Raw genomic sequence first — 11,716 nt, forward strand, 5'->3', positions numbered from 1 at the left:
CTCTTTGCTCTCTTTCTCTTTCGTGAGGGCGGGGTGTGTTATATGTGCTTACGCTGTGGGCCCCATACTATCGTATCATCGCTCGGAGATATGTGGAGGCCTATTTCACAAGAGTGTAAAGTTCATCCTTAGAGATAGGGCTTTGATGATGGTCCAATATCGGGATCGAGATTATGCAAATGGGTTTGGAGTCATCACCTAGGGTTTTGGGCCTAATACCCGGGGGTGGGCCCAATTCTTGAGAAAAGGGCCCAAAAGTTGGTCTGGTCCAGAGATTTAGGGTAAGTGTTAGGTTATAGAATTGGAAAGGTGTTAGGCACCCAATCTACCTGGTTCAACCGGTCTTCCTACTAGATGCTTAAGAATGAACATTTTCCATAATTATTCCTATTCCACATGCATGGCTAAGTTATCACACATATTTATATTGACTGAATTTAAATGACTATGTACACTAAAACAAGGTCTATATAAAGTCTACATTGTGCTAATTCTATTGAGAAATTATACCTGACCTTGACCCTTGTTTCGGGTCTAGAGGGTTGGACCCCTTGGTTGATGCGAGTACGAACTTTCTTGTAGATTCTCTCAGCTCAAGGAAAGATAGTCTTGACCTCCAACTTCCTTTCTTGAGACATGTTGACTGTGATGATATTCAGACAGAGTTCTGGCTAGGAACAGTTACTTTCGGATTTTGGCTGAGGTGACACCCCGGTAGAGCTTCCACTGGGGAAAGGTTATGAGAGGGCTAGACTGAGGTGGCACTCTGACAGAGCTTCCGCTAGGGATGGGATGAATACCTAAATGGTTGAAGAACTTCAAAGGCCCAAAGAACACTTCAAAGATTCGAAGGAATCTTACGAAGATCTCTTCGTAGATTGGAAGAACCTCAAAAGGGGGGTGGGAGACTAAGGGGAAACTTTTCCTACACAAAGATATCACTTAAAAAGCAAAGGATTGAAGAGTTTTGAAAGCCTAAAGAACACTTCGGATCTTATAAAGATCTCTCTAAAGACTTGAAAAACATCAAGGGTGAAAGGGGAGGAGAGAGGGCAGAGCTTCACTACTATGGGTTGTTGTGGGGTATTTTGGTGTGTTGTTGAGTGAAAAACCAAAGGAAGGGGGGTATATATATAATTTTTGGACTAATAGGGAGGAGAGAGAAAATTTCCTAACCAATGGTAGTAAAAAGCAATTTTTTTAAACCAATGGGGTGAAAGTAAGAAATTTTAGACCAATGGGGGGAAGGGTAATTTTCCATAGCTAATGGGGTGAAAGTTATTTTTTTTTTACCAATCATGTGAAAATATTCCTTTTTGGACCAATGGGAGGTTGTGGTGTAGGGTATGCTAGTAGGGTAGTGTAGGGTACGCAGGCAGGTGAAGAGGGAATTCCTTCTCTGATTCGATCACCGAAAGAGGGATTCCAATCACCGACGAGAGTGTCAGAGGTTTCGATGGGGGTATGAAAGGCTCAACAGGGGTACTGGAGCTCTAGCAGGGGTACTGGAACTCCAGCAGGGGAATTGGAGCTTCAGCAGGGGCACTGGAGCTCTAACAAGACCAGTGCCCCTCATTGGAGCTCTAGCAAGGGCATTGGAGCTCCAACAGTGGTGCTGGGGCTTTGGTACGGGTACGAGGGCTCTGTTATATGTGTGGGGGCTCTGACTTGGGGGCTAGGACTCCAACATTGGTGGGGGAACTCAAACATAGGTGTTGGAACTTGGTCAGGCATGAGTGGGGCTTGGTCGGGTATGCACGGGGCTTGGTCGGGTACACATAGGGCTTGGTTGAGTGCACATGGGGCTTGGTCGGGTGCACACGGGGCTTGGTTGGGTGCACGTGGGGGCTTGGGCACTCAAGGCAAGGCATGGGTGCTAGGGATAGGCTATGGGAGGGCTAGGCTGAGGTGGCACTTTGGAAGAGCTTCCTCTAGGGATGGGCTGAAAACCTAATTAGTTGAAGAACTTCGAAGGCCCGAAGAACACTTTGAAGATTCAAAGGAATCTTACGAAGATCTCTCTATAGACTGGAAGAACCTCAAAAGCAGGGTGGGAGACTAAGGGGAAACAATTCCTACACAAAAATCTCACTCAAGAAAGTAAAGGATTAAAGAGTTTCAAAGGCCCAAAGAACACTTCAAAGATCCGAAGAACACTTTGGATCTTATGAAGATCTCTCCGAAGACTTGAAAAACCTCAAGGGGAAAAGGGGAGGAGAGAGCGTAGAGCTTCACTACTAAGAGTTGCTGTGGGGTATGTTGGTGTGTTGTTGTATGAAAAACCAAAGGGAAGGGGGCTATTTATAGAATTTTTGGACCAATAGGGTGGAGAGAGAAAATTTCCTAACCAATAGTAGTAAAAAGTAATTTTTCTAAACCAATGGGGTGAAAGTAAGAAATTTTGGACCAATGGGGTGGAGGGTAATTTTCTATAGCCAATGGGGTGAAAGGTAATTTTTTTAGACCAATCATATGAAAAGATTCCTTTTTGGACCAATGGGAGGCCATGTAGGGTACACTAGTATGGCGGTGTAGGGTACAAAGGCGGGTGAAGAGGGAATTCCTTCTCTGATTCAATCACTGAAAGAGGAATTCCGACCACCGACGGGAGTGTCAGAGGCTTTGGCGGGGGTGCAAAAGGCTCAACAGGGGTGCTGGAGGTCCAGCAAGGGTGCTGAAACTTCAGCATGGGTGCTAGAGCTCCAGTGTGCTGAAACTTTAGCATGAGTGCTAGAGCTCTAGCAGAGGCGTTGGAGCTCCAGTAGTGGTGTTGGGGCTTCGGTAGGGCTCCATTATGGGTGTGGGGCTCCGACATGGGTGTTAAGACTCCGCATGGGTGCGGAAACTCAGACATGGGTGCTGGACTTGGTCGGGCACACAGGGGGCTTGGTCAGGTGCACACGGTTCTTGGCGTTATGCACACGGGGCTTGGTTGTGTGCACGCGGGGCTTGGGCACTCAAGGCAAGGCATGGGTGCTCGCATGGGTGGGGTTTGGGCACTTAAAGTACGATTTCTAGGAATGATTGTGGGAGATCCGATAGTCCAATTTTGATATACCATATATTATTGGAATCATATTTTTTAGTACTATGCATCTGTGTGATCACTTTGACCGGATTCCTTCGTATATAAAATATCAAAATTGGACCCTTCTTTTCTCTCGCGTGGGTTTTCTGTGAATTTTGGGTGAGTATGGAATGCTCCCAGGAATAGTTTCACTAGTTAGTTATCATCTCTGTCAATTAGAATCGAAAGGTCACATCCAAGATCCATCTGTCATCATAGCCAGGGTACGGTGACAAAATTGGGTGTCTACAATAGTACCTTGAGAGAAATTGGCCCCTTTGGTTTTTTCATCTTCAGCCTTTTTTTCTCTATAGTTTTGAATGGTGTGTCCTACCCTTTTACAAAATCCACACTTCCCCAATTCATCTTCATAGATGATTTTTTGCTTGAACCAGAATATATCTCCTGTGTCTGGTTGTTGTCTTTCAACTTTGTTTTCTTCTAACCTTTGATCGGAAATCTCCATCTCTATAAGGATACGTGCAAAGTTTCCAATAGAAGCATTCCCTGTTCTCTTGTCAACATCCAGCGGCCACCCAATAGCTTTGGCCATCGATAGAAGAATCTTCTCATACCAATATTCAAAAGGAAGCTCTGGGAAACGAATCTAAACAAGTTTTTTAATAGAATTATTCTAGTGGATATTAAAATCCGGCCTCCATCATTGAAATCGGAGAAGCTGACCACCAACCTTAATAGGACTTCTCTTCCAGATATTGGTTATGCCCCTCTCATCCTCAAATCGAAATAAAGTGTATCCCAATCCCATTGGCAATATGAACACCTTTGCCTTAAGGTTCCATACTTCTACAGCCTCCTTCCTTATATCATCTAATGATATGTGACGAAAATTAATTTTTGCCATAAAAGCATGCCTGTATTGCAGCGTCGCTCCTCATAAGCATCCTGTGGAATGACAATTTTGGTGAGATTACCGGTGTGAATGGGGTCTGGCAGCTCATCCACATCCAACGAAGTTCCCCCCCACCACCTTAGAATATAACTTCATTGGAAGAGATTCTGATTTGTCAATGGCCGCTGCAGTCGTTGCCATAGAAGGCTCCACAATAGTCACCAGGGGCTGCCAGAAGTCTGTAATCAATCTCTGCTTCCCATGATCAGGTGGTCGACCATCAGGTGCAAGTCCACCACCCAAAACCCTATTCTTATCTGCCTCAGAGCTTCTCTCTCCTCCACTCATTTCTTAAGTACTATTCCCCCTCTCTCTATCAGAGAAGAAGTCATAAAACAGTGGAATGCAGGGTTTCAACAAGTGGTGAAGTACCCCCAAATGGTTGGCCAACATAGTACCGATGTCAAAGAGAGATGGTATAATGTGAGTAAATCTTCGAGACCTTAACAAAGTGAGCCCAAAAGATGATTTCCCACTACCTCACATTGATGTATTGGTCAACAACACAGCGGGGCATGCCTTGCTATCATTCATGGATGGATTCTCAGGATACAATCAAGTGAGCATGCATCCAGAGGATCGTGAAAAGACCGCTTTCACCACTCCATGGGGAACTTATTATTACAAGGTATTGCCCTTTGGACTAAAGAATGCCAGGGAAACTTATCAAAGAGCACCTACAGCCATACTAGATGACATGATAAACAAAGATATGGAAGTCTTTGTGGATGACATGATAGTGAAGTCAAGGGATTGGCAGGGGCATATCCCCACACTACAGCAACTCTTTAAAAGGATCAAGAAGTATCAGCTGAAGTTGAATCCTCATAGGTGTGTATTTGGGGCAACAATAGGAAAACTGTTGGGATTCTTAGTGAGTGAAAGGGGCATCGATGTCGACCCTATCAATATCAAGGCAATCCAAGAAATGCCCACACCACTAACGGAGAAGGAGATATGACGATCCTTGGGTTATATTCAATATATCAGTAGGTTCATAGCTCAACTCACTATGATCTGTGAGCCAATATTCAAGCTGCTAAAGAAGGATCAGCCCACAGAATGGAATGACCAATGCCAACAAGCTTTTGATAAGATAAAAGGATATCTTATGAACCCACCAGTATTGACACCACCGGTGGAAGGGGAACCACTTCTATTGTACTTATCAGTGGGAGAATATTCCATGGGCTCATAATTAGTATAAAAGAAAACCAAAAAGGGGATAGAGCATGCTATATACTACCTCAGTAAGAAGTTCTTGGAATATGAGACATGGTACACATCTTTGGAAAGAACTTGTGTTGCACTGATTTGGGTAACAAAAAGGCTGTGACACTACATCATAGGTTATCCAATACGATTGATCTCAAGGATGGATCCAATTAAGTGCTTCTTTGAGAAACCAGCTCTAATAGGAAGAATGGCTCAATAGCTGTTATTGCTATTAGAATTTGACATCACCTATGTTGCTTAAAAGTCTATCAAGAGGCAAGCTATAGCAAATCATTTAGCTACCCATCCCAAAAAATATGGAACAACCTTGGATGATGCCTTTCTAGATGAAGAAACCATAGCAATGGAAGACGTAGACATAGCTAATGAATGGCAGTTATTCTTTGATGGAGCGGCTAACCAAAAGGGGTGTGGAGCGGGAATATTGCTTATTACTCTGGATGGCCTTTACTATCCTTTGTCATTCCACCTTGATTTCCCCTGTACTAACAATATTGCTGAATATGAAGCTTCTGCATTGGGACTAGAAATAGTGCTAACCATTGGAGTAAAAAGGTTCAAGGTATATGGAGATTCAGCCATTGTCATCTATTAGACGCAAGGAAAGTGGTAGACTAGAGACGAGAAACTGAAGCCATATCAAGAACATCTGGAAGAGGTGATTGGACACTTTGAGAAGATCTCATTTGAATACTTCCAAAGGGATGGCAATTGGTTTGTTTATGCCCTTGAAACCTTAGCATCCATAGTATAATGTAACGCTATGGTCAGAATCCTACCATTCTTAGTGGAACAAAGAAGCAGGCCCATTTACCAGAATATGGTGAACTCTCTCATCATAGATGGTCAGTCTTGGTTTGCTCATATAGTGGACTTCATCAGGGAAAGGAAGTTTCCGATTGAAGTTGTAGATAGATAAAAGAAATTTCAAAGGAGATATGCCACCCAGTTTATTCTTCAAGGGGACTTGTTATACAAGAGATCCTATGATGGAATACAGTTGCTATGCGTGGATGAAGAGCATGCTACAACAATTATAGAGAAAATTCATCAAAGCCTTTGTGGACCCCATATGAATGTCAAGATGCTAGCTAAGAAGATTCTCTGACTGGATACTATTGAAATGCAATGGAAGCAGACTGCATGAACTTTGTCAAGGTATGCCACAAATGTCAGATATTTACCAATATCATGCACATCCCGCCAACGGAATTGCACTCACTCAGTTCTCCTTGGCCATTCTCTACTTAGGGCATTGATGTTATAGGGAAGATTAACCCCAAGCATCCAATGGTCACAAGTTCATCTTAGTACCCATTGATTATTTCACCAAGTGGGTAGAAGCTCTATTATATGTAGTCCTTACATCAGCTAAGGTGGTAAAATTCATCCAAGAAAATATCATTTGCTGATATAGAGTGCCCCAAGAGCTGATATCAAATCAAGGATCCCATTTTTGGGGTAAAACTGACAAAATCTGCATAGTTCAGTATTAAAAGGCACCGCTCTACAACTTACAGGCCACAGACCAGTGAGGTAGTAGAAGTAGCTAACAAAAACATCAAGTTCATCCTACAGAAAATGACTAAAACACACGAGGATTGGGCAGATAAGTTACCACTTGCTTTATGGGCATATCGGACTTCTATATGATCCTCGATGGGAACAAATCCTTTTTCCTTGGTATATGGGGTTGAGGTGGTTCTACCAGTAGAAATACTAGTACCATCCCTAAGGGTTCTCCTGGATAGTTAGTTACTAGAAGGAGAATGGGTGAAGGCTAGGCATGACGAGCTCAATTTTCTCGATGAAAGATGTATGAAGGCCATAAATAGTTTGAGGAAATATCAACTAAGAATGGCAAAGACCTTCTATAAGAATGTGAAGCCCCATCACATAGAAGAGGGCGAGCTCATTCTTTGAGGACAAAAAGCCCTAATTCATGACCCAAGAGGGAAATTTAGGCCCAATTGGAGTGACCCATTCACTATCAAATGAATTCTATTAGGAAAGGCTGTGAAACTCATGGACCTTAATGGCGAAGAGATGCCTGGATTGGTCAACATGGATCAACTCAAGAGATATTATGTCTGAAAGGGTGAATAGTCCGAACTACACTAGACCTAATTCCTCTCAAAAGATACGTAGGCAACTTGACATGTGCAAGCGCAGTCTCAACAATCTCAAGGCAATGAATTGGTTCTTAGATTAAGAATCAAGGTATCTAAAAGGATCATCATAGCTTGTGTCCTCTAAGAATTGTCATTTGATATACAAGGCCATTAGGTATCTGTCATTCACCTATGGTCCTCCAAATTCTTATCCAGAATTCCATTCCCTAAAAGTCGCCACTCAGCACTAGTAAATCAAGGCCAGTTCATTCCCCATCCTTCTTTAGTAAAAAAAAAAAAAGACTTTGATGTAACATTGTTAAAGGTTTGGCTATGCCAATAGCTAATGAGTGATACTTTGAAAAATCACATCTCTTCTTTGTTTGTGATGGTTGCAGGAAAGGTCATGGACTCATTGGACGAGAAATTGAGAAAATGGACCTTGGACATAAACATTACGGCACCAGGACTGCTAGAATCTATGAGTATATCAATGCTCAGTCGAATCAGGTGTGTTGAACTACATCAATTTTTACTCTCATAGGTGTCTCAACACTGGGATACTAATCTTCACATATTTCAGTTTGGGTAAGTTGAGATCTGTCGGACTCTCGAAGAATTCCGAGTTTGTATGTTATCTCCGCCTAAGGGTAGATTGATTCAACCATCTTTGAAGAAAGATTACATGGAGGAAATTAAAGGCTCCTTCGGATGGAAAAAGGAGGAAATGAAGCAGTTCATTAGATATGGGAAGATTGATATTTTGAAGGTGGCCAGGATCTTCACCTGGTATCTATCACTGGGAGGAATCCATTAGCAAAGATCACAGGATGCTTATCTACTTTAAATGATAGCTCACTATGTTCTCTGAACTCTTGGATGTGGTGCACCACTTGTTCTGATAGGAGTGGTAAAACAATTGAAGGAAGGAGGTGATATCATCCCCATGGTCCTTGCAGAGACACTTAAGGGATTTGATGACATAAGCCACAGCCACAGATTTGGAATTGATCATTATCAAGGAAGTCCAGTTATTTTTTAACTTTGGCTACTTGAGAAACTGAAACTGACCAGGCCATTAAATGGATGCCAACTCAGAGTTTTTTGCCACCAAGACAAGAGGGAAGTCCCAGAATTCAAGCTCAACGTTGATTGGGAAGAGTACCTACAAGGAAGAACTGCATGGGATATTGCATGGAGATGCCTATGGTAGCCATAAGATGATTTTCTAATGAAGACCCCTAGATGCAATTACATCAGGTTGATGGGATTGACTCACACATCCTTTTACTTGCCCACTCACATTAGCCGACAGTATGGACTAGAAGCAGAGGACCCGGAGGAGTTGGTGAACTTCTACCCACCCCAAGAACTGTTTCCTCACATTGTTGCCTACCTATCCTGTCTTTGGTGGGAAACTTATTTCCATTCTATGCAATTCACATGGTAATAAAGTGAGGTGATATTTGAATTTTTGTGTTATTCCGATTATTCCAACGAAGATTTGAGCTGTGGAATTGATCATGCCTTAAAATTTTAATTCATGAACAAAAGAGATTTTGTTTATGCTAAAGATAGGTTTCCATTCTAAAATACAATGGTAAGCCTAGCAATACAAAAGGTGTTAAAAAAAAAAAAGAAGGAATCTAGGGAGGGAAAAAGAAAAAGGAAAAAAAGTAGCATCTATGTTTTGTAGGAATAACAGTAACAGGTCTCTAGGAGTCAGCATCCTCATCCCTCCCATACTCGGAGTCATCTACCGGGAGCATCGAAGAGTCATCCGGTGCCAACCGCAAGTTCGCCATTCTCATTGTGAGGTTCCGAATCTGAGTAGCTTGTCGAGCGATCACCTCTCTCTGAGAATTAACTTGTCCCCTCAAAGAAGCATTCTCCCCACACTGGGGAATACAAGAAATGGTCGAAATAAGAGAAAATGATGAAAAAGGATTAGGATAAGGAAGGGATGATACTTGAAGAAGCAACTCAATGTAGAGGCCTTGGTGCATTCTTATGATCTCTGCATAAGCCTCCGGAGACACCTGACGAAAAAAAAAAAAACACATGTCAGCCAAAAGAAGTTAAAGGACAATAAGATGAAAAATGTTTGAGCACTCAGCTAGTCATTAGAGATATGCAATCCGAGAGAGGCATCTCTATCCAATCTTCGTTCTAGAAGCTTAGGACACCAGGGTTGCTTACATTAGGATAAAACCAACCAGAGAAGCGAGAAAAAGGGATGGTGGCCATATTATGAGATCCACATGTAGCAGTGGAAGGTCCAGCAAAGAAGGAGCCACAAGGCATGTCCTCCATTGAAAGAGCATCAATTAAAATAAGAAAAAGATTTGAAATATGGAAAGAACACTCAGAAAGGGGAATATACCATTAGACCTATGGGACCAAGGGGGACGTAGAATGTCTCCTTCTCAAGGAAGGCCTCATAATCTCTACCCATGTCTAAGAAAGGGTCATCCCATACTCCTTTGGCCAATTCTTAGACCTGGTCCTCAAGAATGAGCTCTGGATGATGCATAGTGGGAGAAAGAAGCCAAGGAGGAAAGCATAGATCCACACTAGACCATTAAAAAGTGACCCACTCCCCTAAATACTAGGCGTGGCCCTAAAGACCCCTAAACAAGACTCTGTTCTTAGTCAAGTGTCTTGTCGGGCAGCCTCCTAGGCAACAGGTAACCCAAGGGGCCGAAAAGGTCTCCAAGTGACCTATAGGTTCAAAAGTAGTGAGTACAGCACAAGGAAAAGAAAATTCAGAGTCAAATATGACTTACCTCAGTAAGCTCGTTCAAAGAGAGTGAGTAGTGGTCTCTAGTGGTCATAGGGAAGAAGGTCGCCTATCTCCCCATCTTGTCAGCCCCTAAAAATCTGACTATCTCCCCATCTTGTGGTCATAGGGAAGAAGGTCGCCTATGGATCCCTTAGTATGGGGGCCATAATCCCAAGTTGCTTGTAATACCAGGGCTGATTTGGAGAAATCAAGATAAGAAGATGCAACCAAATGAAAGGAAAGGTGTATGGTTAGGGGATTACTTGGATAGTGTAGTCCGCTCCCTTGAGGCCATGGTCTCCATATGCCAAAAGTTCAAGTGTCTGCAGTAGTCATGCATAAGTTGACCCACCCCAATCCCAAGAGTCCACCTCCCTGAGGGTGCTAAAAAGGCACTGCCCCACAGCAAACAGGAGGAAGGAACGGGCCAACTAAGGGATCATATCGGGAGTCACTCTCAAATCATGTCTCCACCAATGAGCTGCAATGTCACCTAGGAGGATAGATGGCTGATCAGCAGAAATAACAATCTCGGTCAAATCCATGAAATCCCCTGCCTCCATGGTCTCTGGTAGAATCAAGGGTCTACTCCCAAATGGTATACCCATCGAGGCATAAAAGCAAAAAGGCATAACAGTGATCTCTCCCATGGGAAGATGAAAGGAATGGGTGCTCAGCCACCATCGCTCGATCAGTCCTCCCATCAACCCAAGAATGAACTTCCTGGTCTCTAACATGGCCAAGCAGCTCAGGTAGGATCCATTCACTATACATCTAACCCTGTATGAAAGTACCTAGTACCACTCCCAGACTGTGTTGGGATGGCCGTACCTTACCAATGTGGGAGGCTCGTCCTCACGGGGCACCTAAAAGAAGAGAGAAGAAAGCAACAATAATAACAAATGCATGATTTTTTTTAAATAGAAATAAAAACAAAAATAATAAGTAAGGAAAAGGAAAAGAAGACTTACCCATTTGCCCCACACGGAATTACAGATATGGTCTCGGGTCCCCTGGAGTGTCTATCAAATGTACCGTCCCATGGAACTCCTGCCTCCCATAGCCGAGGGGTCACGGCTCACTATGCCATCTAGTCGATGCCCTCTGGGGGTCTTCCCCTCCTTTTTGCTATAATTTTTCAAAATTATAGAGAACCCCAAGAAATTTGAAAATTTATAGAAAAGCCTAAAAAGATTTCAAATTCACCTAATAGCTCTCTCCTCAAGAATGTTGAAGATCTTCAAAGGAAGGATGAATATCTTTGAAGAGCTTCAAGGAAAATTCGAAGATCTTCAAAAAAACTCGAAGAAAAGATGAAGAACTTCAAATGATCTTGAAGTCTTCAAAGAAATCTACAAAAATGAGCTAACCTACCCAAAACTCACTCTCAACCTGGAAAATCAAAAATGAGAAGTGACTGGGGGGAGGGGACCATTTTATTGCCCAAAAATTCAGATAAAAAAAAAGATGAAAATTCCCATTAAAATTCCAATTGGAAGGTGCAAATCAAAGATTCCCAAAAAAAGTGAAAAGTTGAAATCAAATTCAAAAAATGAAAAAGTAAAATCAAATTCAAGACAAATGCAAAATTCAAACCAAATTCAAGT

The sequence above is a fragment of the Macadamia integrifolia genome, unplaced genomic scaffold, assembly GCF_013358625.1.
Source record: "Macadamia integrifolia cultivar HAES 741 unplaced genomic scaffold, SCU_Mint_v3 scaffold1570, whole genome shotgun sequence".
NCBI classification, from domain to species: domain Eukaryota; kingdom Viridiplantae; phylum Streptophyta; class Magnoliopsida; order Proteales; family Proteaceae; genus Macadamia; species Macadamia integrifolia.